The sequence below is a fragment of the Antechinus flavipes genome, chromosome 4 (assembly GCF_016432865.1).
Source record: "Antechinus flavipes isolate AdamAnt ecotype Samford, QLD, Australia chromosome 4, AdamAnt_v2, whole genome shotgun sequence".
Taxonomy (NCBI): Eukaryota; Metazoa; Chordata; class Mammalia; order Dasyuromorphia; family Dasyuridae; genus Antechinus; species Antechinus flavipes.
Window position 1 is genome coordinate 330,601,886 of NC_067401.1, and position 12,876 is coordinate 330,614,761.

The window sequence follows — 12,876 nt, forward strand, 5'->3', positions numbered from 1 at the left end:
CTATTAGAGATACTTTTAGTATAAGCAGTAGTTTGGAGGAAGATTTGGCCCAGGATTTCCCTTTCTAGATAATGACTTTTCAGATTATAGCAATGTACAACAAAAAGAACATTGGTAATGTGGACAAAACCTTGGTAAGATCTTATTGGCAGCTGTGATTTCTTGGTAGTAAGAAACTCACAAAACCTGATCTAAGATTACGTAATAATTCAAAGGATTCCCTGTAGATTCCTAAGATCTTAATCCTTGATTTTTGAAATTTATTGAGAGGCCTTAGTATTGTCTTTCACAATAACCTTTCTTCTATATTTTTTATTCACTATAATTTCTCCCTTTATTGCTATCTCTACTAGAGAACCATTCCACATAATAGAATTTTTTTAAAAGAAAAAGAGGAAGAGTAAACTCAGCAAAACTGATGAGTACATCAAAAAAAAAAATAGATCTGAAAATATTTGCAGTGTTTTACACTCACTGACCTTCCCCCCCACCTTTGCAAATGTTTTGGGTCAGGTATTTTCTCATATCTTTTCTTTGGAGTTATGCTTATTTATAATTTTGTAACATTCACTTTATTAACAATGAAATTTTAGTGACATCTTTTATCAAACTCTCTCCTTCAGAGATCTCTTCTCTTCCCCCTCATAGAAAGCCATCCCCTATAATAAATATTTTTCAAGAAAAAATAAGCAAAACTGTTGAATACATTCCAAAAAAATCTATATCAAAATGTATAGCACTAATCAATTTCTCTTCCTTGCAAAGAAGTGAGATGAAGATAGTCTCATAATGGTTTTTTTGAAGTCATGCTTGTGATTTTGCAACATTTGCAACATTTACTTTTAGTTGTTTTAAAGTGCTGGTTCTTTCCAGTTACATTGTTGTAGTCATTGTATATACTGTTTTTATGGCTGCTTACATAACTCTGCATCAGTTCATATAAAGGCTTTTCATATACCTATATTCATCATCTATTATAGCAAAGTAAAATGTCTTAATACATTTTCATTCATAACTATATTCATAAACTACAATTTGTTTATTCATTCTCCAATCATTGTATACCTATCTACTTGGTTCCTAGTTATTTGCTATCTCGATATGTGTGTGTATCATTATTTATTAGTACTTTTTTTTTTTTTTTTTTTTTTGCTGAGACAATTGGGGTTAAGTGACTTGCCCAGAGGCACACACCTTGGAAGGGTTAAATGTCAGTATTTTTTATAGTAGCAAATACATATGGTATATATGAGGACTTTCTTATTATTATGACGTACTTGAAGTATGTCTTATAGTAGAATATGAATTAAAAAGCACAAATGTTTTAGTCACTTTATTTATATAATTTCATATTGCTTTCCAAAATGTTTTTCTCTTTCATAACTATCTTTCTAATTCCCTCCAACATTGACTATTGTCATTTTTTGTCATCTGAGATAGGTGCTGAGTGAGAAATGAAACCTCAGGATTGTTTTGATTTACTTTTACTATTCATTATTTTATAAAGTTGTTAATAGTTTGTGGTGTTTTTACTTTTACTCATATCTTTTTCTTTTTTTTTTTCTTTTTATCATTTATCCACTGGGGAATGGCTCAGATTTTCACAAATTTGAGCCAGTTCTTTATATATTTTGGAAATGAGGTCTATATCAAATAAATCTTCTAAAAAAGATTTTTTCCCCTCAATTAACTTTCCCTTCTAATCTTAGCTGCATTAAATTGGCTTGCACAAAAGGTCAAATGCCTGACCATTCATGTTTTACCATAAGTCTTCCCAAAGTGCTGGAATATTCACCCATTCTTATCTTTTTTTTCCAGTCTCCATTAAAGAAATAAGCCCTTAAATTACCCTGACATGGATTCTGTCAATGTAAAGTTATTATTAAATAAAATAAAATTAAAAAAAAAAAGAAAGAAATAAGCCCTTTTTGCCAAGGCATTGGTCTCATCTCTTTCAGTAGATTTTGGGTCTTTTCTCTTTAAAAACATACCTATCAAACTGAATGTGGATCACAACATAACATTCTCACTTTTTTGTTGTTGTTCACTTGCATTTTGTTTTGTTTTCATACTCATTTATTTTCCTTTTTGATCTGATTTTTCTCGTGCAGTAAAAAAAATTGTATAAATATGGATTTAACATACATTTTAACATTTATAACATATATTAGATTGTCATCTAGGGCAGGGAGTGGGAGGAAGGAGGGGAAAATCTGAAACACAAGGTTATGAAAGAGTCATTGTTGAAAAATTATCCGTGCATATGTTTTGAAAATAAAAAACTTTATAAATGCAAAAAATAAAATAAAATAAAATAAAAACACACCCATTACCACATCCTTAAAATACTCTCACAACCTCCCTTCCTTTATCAACCAAAAGCCTATTTTTTAAAAAGCCTATACACTTGTTGCCTCTTTTTCCCACCCACTTATTCATTGTCAATCTATTGTAATCTTGCTTCCAATCTCAGCCTTAAATGAAAATGCATTCTTCAATGTTGTTATCACTAATAATTGCCAAACTTTTTGTCCTTTTCTCATTTCTTATCCTTGAACTTTTTGAATCACTTAAAACTATTGGTTCCCCTCCCTTCCTATGCCATTCCTTCTCTCTAGATTTTTCATGATTCTTTTTCTTGGTTCTCCTCTTCGCTATCTGACCTTTCTTTTTCATTTTTCTTTTGCTTGATCATCATTGTACACATATCACATTTCCTAAAAGAGAGTAAACCAAAGCTCTACTACTGTTTCTGCTTGTTATCCTTCTTTACTCACAGTAACCTCATCAGTTCTCATGTATTTAAATAGCATATATATGAAAATAACTCCCAAATCTACATACCTAGTCTTAATATCTTTACTGAATTCTGATCTCACATTATCAGTTGCCTGTTTGGATATATCCCATGAACATCCCAACCTCACTATTCTTAGACTTGTTCTCTTGTCTTTACTTGTTAAATTATTTAGTTCAAGGCCTAATCCCTTTCACCTGGGACTATATTTTCTCTCCATCTCAGGTTTCTCAATTCTTCAACCCATTCTCCATAAATTACCAGTCTCATTTTCCTAAAGTACAAGTCTGTGCATATCACTCTAGCTACTCAATAAGCTTCAATTGGCTCTCTGTTACTTCTAGGGTACAATATAAATTCTTTGCCTTGACATTTAAAACCTTTCACAGACTTAAACATATCTTTCAAGCCTTATTATGCTTTATTCCTCTTCATACTCTCAATAATTCAATAAAAATAACCTTGCACTAATACAACACTCCATTTCCTGTCTTTCTGTGTCTTTGTATAGACATACGTCCATACCTGGAATGCACTTTTTAGCTCTGCCACTTAGAATCTCTAGTATCTCAAGTGTCACATTATAGTTTAGGTCTTTCCTGATTCTCCAGGTGTTGGTATTCTCTCCCCCCAAAAAAAAAAAATTTGTTTAATTATTTTTGTATATGCTTTTATGTTTTCTCCTCATAGAATGTAAATACCTTAATGACTGGGATTGTTTATTTTTTGTCTTTGTATCCCCAGTTGTTAGCACAGTATCAGGCACATAAGAGTCACCACAGTCACAATCAAACAAGATTTAGAGGCTTCCATGTTAAAGAAGTGGAGAACTTGAATTATAACTAATTATTGTCTCAGTTTTTTTGCTGATTCTCTGGAGTTTTCCAAATATACCATCCTGTCACCTATAGATAGGATTAATTTTCTTGACTTTGTGAATGTTTATGTCTTTGATTCTTGTTCTGTTATTGCTACAGCTAGCATATCTAGAGATAGCTTGGTAGTATATTGGAAAATGAAAAAAAAAAAAAAAAGATAGACATCCAAAAGATTCTGAGTTTTCCTGGCATGTAAATGTTTATAGTGAGTTTTTTTTTTTTCACTTTCTCTATATGTATATTCATCTTGTTAATTTTTAATCCTGGCAATTTGATTTTCCTGATCATAATTAATGATTTATTTGAAAAAAATAGCATTGAATTCAATCACTTCTATATAGACTTTTCTGAGATTTTCCTTCCCTAATTTTCAAAATTTTTCCTTTTGACTAATTTTTAATTGTCTACTTTCTAGTATTTTTAAGTTCATGATCAATCAGTTCACTTACCCTTTTTTAAAAATAAATATTTCAGAGATAAGTTTTTCTGAGACCTGCTTTTAGTTGACTGTAAAAAGTATGAGTAGGTTTTTTTCATTGCCATTATCTTTAACATAATTATTATTGGTTTCCATGATTTAGTATTTGAGACAATTAGACATTATTTAAGTCTGCTAATTATCATTTTATATAAAGCAGCTAGATTGGCACAGTAGACAAAACTGCTTGTCTGGAATCAGGAAGATCTGAGTTCAAATCCAGTCTCAGACATTTACTATCTGTCTGACCCTGGAAAAATAACAACCTTATTTATCTCAATTTCTTCATCTGTAAAATGAGCTGGAGAAAAAAATAGCAAACTTTCTTTCCCAAGACAATCCCAATTGGGGTCACTACTCAATAGAGAATTTTATTTAATTATGATCTGCAAATAGAGAGGAGTCAGCATGGCATGGTAAAAAGAAGGAAAAAAATCATGTCAGTAGTGCAGTAGTGCAGTAGACAGACTAAGGCTGTCACGTTTTTATCTAGATTGGAAGATTCAATAAGAAATAGGAAAGCTGACTGCTCAGCACTGTTAGAAAAGATAGAAAATGAAGTTTATATTGTATATTGTTCCTATTTCTCTCCTGTGGAGAATGACCTTTGGACTAGAAAGAACAGATAAAAAATGGCTAATGGGGAGATAATTTGTTTTTTGTTTGGATCTCTATTACATGAGTATTCACATTTCTGCAGTGAAGAAACTTCCTTTACTACAGGTTGACAGCTTGTCTGCTATGCATCATCTTAGTGTAGAGTAGTAGTTCTTAAATTTTTATTCTCAGTATTTTTATACTATTTATGGGGGTGCAGCTTCTAGGGGAAATATAGCAGTAATCCTGAGATCCCCTGACCTTATGAGTGCTATTGTTTTTAACAGTCTATTTGTCAATAACCCTAAGGTCTCCCGGCTGTGGAATAGACAATTCTGAGATCCACTAACTTTAGGAGTACTGCAGTCCTACAAACATTGTTGACTGTCAGATAAATAATCTTTTGGTCAGTGATAACAAAATCCTTGAGACAATTGTGAATAGACTACTCCTCAAACCTACTTATAACACTTAAAATTAGCAAATAGTAACATGAAGCTCCTGGATATCTCTAACTTTTTCGTATAAATATTATCCCCTTGCTTCTAGTTCTTTATTGAATTCTTTTGGAACTTAACCTTCAATTGGTGTTACAGTTATAATAAACTTTGGAGATGGGTTCAAGCCTGCAAATTCTTTTGAGATACCTTGTGACACCATTTTGAAACCTCAATCTTTTGGGGTCTCCTTTTGAACCTCAGCACTATTAAAATCATTGTGGATCTTTCCAAAGAGTTTTTGTTTACATAGGTTATGTTTATAGATCTTTGGCACTTCAGAAATAAAGAACAGTTTTGAATTTTTAGACCCTCTGAAAGGGTTTCAGAAACCTCCCCCAGCCCCAGGAGTTTCTGGACCACACTTTGAGAACCACTGGTATAGAGAATTATCTAGGGCACTGAAAAAAGTTATGGAATTCCCATGGGGTCATACAATCATCAGTATTTAAGCTTAGATTTTCTTGAATCTAAATTCTGCTCTCTAAATACTATACTAAATAATCTTTCTGTTGATGCTCAAAATAATCAATTAATAAACATTTATTAAATGCCTACCTTGTTCCAGGCACTGACTAAACAGTGGGAATTAAAAAAAGAAGGCAAGAGACCATATCTACCTCAAGGAGCTTCAAGGAGTTGTTAGGGAAGATATCCTATACAAAGTGAAATTTTTAATTAGGACCTAAAGGAAGCCAGAGAGTCAGCAGTCAAGAGGAAATGGGATAGAATTCTAGGCATAGGAAGTAGCTGGGGGAAATGCCTGAACCCGAGACATGGGATATCTTGTTCACATACTCACTGGGAAACTAACATCACTAGATCAAAGACTAATTGGTGGAGAGAAAGATGTAAGAAGACTGAAAAGGTAGGAGGGTACTAGGTTATGAAGGGCTTTGAATGTGAAATAGCATTTTGTATTTATTCCTAGAAGTAATAAAAAGCCACTAGAATTTAATGGCTCTGAGGGAAGGATGGGGTAAAGTGTGAAGGATTAGATCTTTTTTAAAAGAGGAATCATTATAGAGGGCTGAAGGTAGAATGTATCCTAGTGGGGAGAGTTGAGGCAGGCAGACACACGTTTAGGCTATTGTATTAATCAAAGTATGAAGTTAAGAGGATCTGCATTAGAGTGGTGACAGTGTCAGAGAAGAAAAGGGATAGATTTGAGAGATGTTACCACAACAAATTCTATAAACCCTGACAACAGTTTGGGCAACAAATAGCTAGGAATCCAGGTTGTGAACCTAAAAGACTGAGAGGATGGTGGTGTCCTTTACAGTAATGAGACTGGGGAGGGGGGAGGGGGGAGAGTTCAAAGGGAGAAATAATATGGCTTCTGTTTTGTACATGTTGAGTTTGACATATTTATTGAACATCCAATTGGAGATGTCTCAAAGGCAGTTGGATATGTGAGGTTAGAGATCAACTTAGAGATTGAGGCAGGAAAATTAGATTTAAGAGTCATCAGCTTAGAAATAGTTATTAAAAATATATAAGCTGAAGAAATCATGAAGTGAAGTAGTATTGAGGGAGAATAGAAGAGAACTGTAGATAGTATTCTGAGGGATACTTATTGTTAAGGGACGTGATCTAGAGAAGGATGTAGAAAGAAGACAAAGAAGAAACAGTCTGATAGGAGGAAAACCAGAAGAGAATTGTATCAAGAAAACCTAAAAAGAAGAGAATACCAAGGAGAAGAGCATGATCGAGTGTCAAAAGGCTACAGAAAAGGTGGAGAATAAGGATTGAGAAAAGGTGATTACATTTGTCAACTAAGGATCCATTAGTAATTTTGGAGAAAGCGATTTCAATAGAATGGTAAAATGGAAGATCAGATTGTAATTGACACTTTTCAGTAATGAGGTAATTAAGGTCAGTTCCAAATAGGCTTGTGAGGGAGAGAGCTCTCTACATCCAAAGAAAGGATTATGGGGACTGAATATGAATTGCAATATAATATTTTCATACTTTGTATTTTGTTTTTTGCTTGCGTGTTTTTTTCTTTCTATTTTTTTCTTTTGATCTGATTTTTCTAGTGCAGCAGGATAGCTGTAGAAATAGGTTTTTTTTTAATTGAAAAAAAAGGGAATAATTAGAGTACCTACTTTACATGACTATTCTCAAGATCAAATGAGATAATATAGGTAAATCATTTTTCAAATTTTAAAGCACTATGTAAGTGTTGATTTTTATTAAAATATTTAAGAAAGCTAAGCCTTGTTTCTCCTACTTCCTCTTTTAGGAAGTTTTATATATTCCAGAAAAATATGATTTAAGGTTCATTTTTAAAATATCTCCAGAAATGGTATTGTTATTTGAAAAAAAAATGACTATATAGACCACTCTGAGAAAGAAAAGAAATGGAAGAAAGAAATACCTCAGAAGACATTTTTGTTATACAACATTTGGTTTTAAATGTATAGGCTTCCTACTGAAAATATATTATATATGTCAAAGGACCAATAATCAAACTGCTCCCTTTAAGCCTTTTTTGATAGGCCATTTTCAGAATGAATGTTTGAGGCTGAGAAAGGATACTTGGCATTTAAGAACCCTATCTTTAGAATATTATTCTGCTTGATTTTTCCCTTCCTATAATTTTTACATTTTCCCCCCACCTTAGAATAGCATTAACATCTACTTTTTTAGTGAAAGATGACCTTACACACAAATATAAAATGAAAGTTGTTTATGGTGTACCTTTTTTAAAAAATTAGATAGTAAGATGTATAAAGTGAGAGGAAAAAAAGTAGATATACCTGTTGTAAGTGATCTTTTTGAGGAGTTTAGCTACAAAGAATAAAATAGACGTAAGGTGATAGCAGGGATGGAAGAATGAAGTCAAAATTTTTTTCAGGATAGGAGAGAGATGTGCATGCTTGTAGGCAGTAGGAAATGAGCCAGTAGAGAGGAAGAGATTAAAAATAAGAAAGTGGGGATGGTAGAGAGGACAGTGTTGAAGGAGACAGGATAAAATAGAATCACTTGAATAAATAGAAGGGTTTGCCTTGGTAAGACCATTTTATTGTGTGAAGTGGATGAAGGAAAAGAAAGTGACAGAAGACATCTGAGTGATAGGAGATGAAGAAGAGGGGAAAAGAGTGTTATTATGGCGAAAGGCCTCAATTTTTTCCATAAAGTATGAGGCAAGGTATTCAACTAAGGGTATTGGTGATGGGAGAACCGTAATAGGGATAAAGGGGAATGAAAAAGATTTAGAAGAACTTCTGCAGAGAATGAGATAGTGAATCAATAAGGGATGTATGGTAGCATTGTCTAGGAGCAGTGAGGGCCTAGTTGAAGTTATATAACTTAAATTAGTAGTGGAGCCAGTCAGAGCAGTTGCATGATTTTTTCCACCTGCATTCAACAGCATTCAAGTAGGCTTGAAAATGTCATGAATGGTGGGAGTGATCTACAATTGAGGCTTACCTGGACATAATTTGTGAGTGAAAAGTAGGCTAGGGATTCAAGAGAGGAGTACATCAACTGGCTCTTCAAACCATAACTATCAAATCAAGATGAGGGGGTAGGGGGGATTATATACATATTCAGGCACACACATATGTGTGTGTATCCTTAGGTACTTAAAGAATTTTAAAATATGATTACTGAATCAGTTGTGATCTTTGAAAGATAATGGAGAATAAGAAATGATTGTAAAATATGATTGTAGAAGAGGAAATGGTCAGACTTCTCCCTCCTCCCCAAAGTGGGCAATGAAAAAAGAGAATGGATTTTGCAAACCATAGACCAGTGAGTTGACTTCAATTCCTGGCAAAATTGTATAATATATATTAGAAAAGAAAGTGACAGTCACAGAAATCTGTATGTCTCCATTCAGGAAAAGTCATACCAACAGGTCATGTAGTGTGCAAAAAGTTGGTTTTAGGTAGAATAAATGTTTGTGTTGCTTTAATATAGATCTTAAACTTCATCCTTTAACTCATCCATTGTGAGAGCCTGTTTTCACAGACAGCTGATAGTGGAAGGGATTAAGTACTGGACTGAAAGTGAGGAAAACCTAAATTCAGATCTGAACTCAGATACTAGCTGACTGTAAGTATCAAATGAAACGATATTTGTAAAAAGTACTTAGCACAGTGCCTGGCACATGATAGTGTTTTATAAATGTTTATTTCCTGCCCTCTACCTACCCTCTCCCCCCAATCAGATTACTGTTGTTTGACCTTCATGTTCCTTAAACATTTGTTTTATATAAACTTATAAGTGTATGTAGTTTTCCCCTTTGAAATGTAAGCTCTTTAAGGACAAGAATTGTTAATAAATAAATAAATGAATGAAAAATTAAAAAAAAAAAAGAAAAGAAAAATAAATAAATTTTTTTAAAGAATTAAAAAACAACCACCAAAAAAAAAAAATTGTTTCATTTTTGTCTTTGGATCTCCCTAACATATAGCACAATGTTGGGCACAATAATGGGTATTTAATAAATGCTCGTATATTGATATATCTTATTCTACCTTATTTTGTATATGTGTAGTGCAATGCCTCCTTCCTACTCCCATCTTAATTACATTGGAAGCTCCTTAAAAATTAGGACTGTTTCTTTTCATCTTTATATCTCCAGTGACTTACACATAATGTAGGTTAGCTAAATATTTGTTGAATTGAATTGAATTTGAATTTTTGTGTTTAAATATGCTGTAAATTAACAGCTTAAAAAAAGACCATGGAAAAACAAAAGCAAAAAAAAAAAAAAATCATGGAATTGCTTTTTGCTATCTTTCCATCATTCAGTCCTATGAAAGAACCATCATGATCACATCCTAGTAAAACCAACCTCAATTGTATTTCAGTTTTGTATTATTTGGGGATGAAGGTTATGGAAAAACACTCATTTGATTGGTGAATTTGAGCTATAGCTGCTTTGGGTGTTGAGGTCCATCATCTCATGTTCCATACTAAACAAAGTTCCTATTACATCAACACATGGAATATAGCTGACCAAGAGAAATTTGGTTTTCTTGAGATAGTTATTGTATCTAAACTTAACATGCCATTATGTTGTTTGATGTAGCATTGAATTAACTTTCAAGAACATACCTAACTGGCATAGAGATCTGGTATTGCTATGTGGAAATAACCCTATAGTATCAAATGGCAATAAGATGAAAATTAAGGACAAATAAAGTCAAGACAAAAATTGGTTCCCAATACTATGACACTTCAGCCAAAAGTAACTATATTTTTCAGAAGTCCTTCCTTTGGCTTGCTAAAAAAAATTTGTAGGAGACCCTAATTTGGAATTTTTGCAAAACTAGCTCTTGTACCTCTTGTCATGGATACAGCACTAGCAACACAGTATAAAAAGAACTTATAAATTGCTCAGACCTTGATGGAGTTGATGACTTAGAAGGGGATAAAACTAAGAGCCCAGCATCAAAGTTTTGTAGACAACTGTTCTATGATGTCAGAGGTGCAGTATGTTTGTGATTATTATATAGCTAAGCGGAACATGTGCTTAATGTTTAGGATACTGAAGGATATAAAGGGAGTTCAGAGTGAATGTAGAAGTTTTAAAAAATATATGTATTCATATTTTGGACCTTCATATTTAGCCGTTTTGGACCACAGTTATTTCCCCCTGAGTTTCAAATTAAGACTGCTGAAACCCCATCATGATATTAAATGGTGAATTTTGTTACTTCCATTCCCATTCTTTTTTTACTTAGATCATAATAAAGTATTTCAAATATCTTGTTTCAAAAGATCATTCAGGACTTAACTTTATGTATTTTGACATGTTTGTCAAATTAGCTAATAAGGGAATATTCTAGAGCTTAACATTCTAGAGGTGGTTAGTGAACTTTTAGAAAAGGAATTAATATGACAACAAATTATCAGCAGAAGATAATTTTAAAGATCACCAGAAAAGGTCTGTTTCAATTGGAAACAGGAAGGAGGCAGCCAGGGCAACCAGTACAAATGCTAGGGCAGACAGCTCAGAGTCTTGGGGCAAAGAATTTATGGGAAGAAATAGACCAGAAAAGATCTGTTTCAATCAGAAACAGGAGAGAGGCAGAGAAGCACAAACAGCTGACTACAAATGCCAGCTCAAACAGAGCAGAACCCCCAGGGTAGAGCAGTCTTAGTGTGGTGGTCAGCGGGTGAGAGGAAGGAAGAGGAAGGAGGAAGAAGGGGACCAGAGAAAGTCTGTTTCAATCGGAAGCGGGAGAGAGAGAGTGCGGCGTGGGCAGCTGACCACAAATGCCAGGGCAGACAGCTCAGAGTCCCAGAGCAGTGCAGTCTCAGGGTGGCTGAGCGGACTCAGGCCACAAACACCAGAGCAGATGGCACAGAGCCCCAGGGCATTGCTGATGACTCCATGTGGTAGAGCCAGCACAAAGAGTGAATCAGCACTGACCCAGTGGAGCTGCAGTAGCTAAAGGCAGACTTTAACTTTTAAAAGAATGAATAAAAAAGTAAAGAGGACTCTAACAATTGACAGCTTTTATGGCAAAAGAGAAGAACAGATTTCCAACCCTGAGGAGACTAGAGACTAAAGGCAGATTGTCTCCAGATGAAGCTCCAAAAGGTGAAATAACCTGGTCTTCATCACACAAGACTGTCCTAGAAGAACTTAAAAAGGATCTTAAAAGAGAGCTAGAAGAAAAATGGGGAAAGAAAATGAAAGCCTTGCAAGACAGTTTGGAGACTGATCTATTCTATTTGGCAACATAAAATAGATATAGTGAAATGGAAAAAGCATATAACTCATTAAAAAATAGATTAGATAAACTGGAAAAAGAAAGCAACTCCCAGAAAAACAGAATTTGTGAAACAGAAAAAGAAAATTATCTCTTAAAAAACAAAATTTGTGAAAAGGAAAAAGAAAATAATTTCTTAAAAAACAGAATTTGTGAAATGGAAAAAAATTCCATAGAACAAAACAACTCATTCAAAAATTCAATTGGACAAATACAAAAAGAAGTTAAAAAAAAAAAAGTAAATGAAGAAAATAACACACTAAAATTCAGAATTGAACAAATGGAAATGAATGACTCAACAAGGCAACAAGAATCAGTCAAGCAAAACCAAAAAAAGAAAAAAGAAAAAATAGAAAACAATGTAAAATACCTAATGGGGAAAACAAATGACCTGGAAAAATAGATCTAGGAGAGACAATCTAAGGATTATTGGGCTCCCTGGAATATATGATGAAAAAAAAGAGTCTAGACACTATCTTTCAGGAAATTATCAAAGAGAACTTCCTAGATGTCATAGAATCAGAAGGTAAAAATAAACATTGAAAGAATTCATCGATCACCTACAGAAAGAGATCCCCCCAAAAAAACTCCTAGAAATATTGTGGCTAAATTCTAGAACTATCAGACTAAGGAAAAATACTACAAGCATCCAGAAAAAAAAAATTCAAATACCGATGAACCACAATAAGGATCACTCAGGATTTATCAGCTTCCAAATTAAAGATTCGAAGACCCTGGAATCTGATATTCCAGAAGGCAAAGAAACTTGGTATGTAGCCAAGAATAACTTACCCAGCCAAACTGAGCATTTTCTTTCATGGGAGAAGATGGACATTCAATGAAATTGGTGAATTTCACTTATTTCTGATGGAAAAAAAAAACAGAGCTAAACAAA

At 33.5% G+C, this 12,876-nt stretch overlaps 1 protein-coding gene and 1 pseudogene across 1 annotated transcript in view; both read left to right on the forward strand.

Annotated features, from left to right (window-relative positions):
* The window catches only part of PEX3 (peroxisomal biogenesis factor 3), a 58,420-nt gene that overhangs the window by 8,492 nt on the left and 37,052 nt on the right, over positions 1-12,876 (forward strand). The gene's annotated exons all lie outside the window — the stretch shown is intronic.
* On the forward strand, positions 6,024-12,350 carry LOC127559243 (GTP-binding nuclear protein Ran-like; annotated as a pseudogene).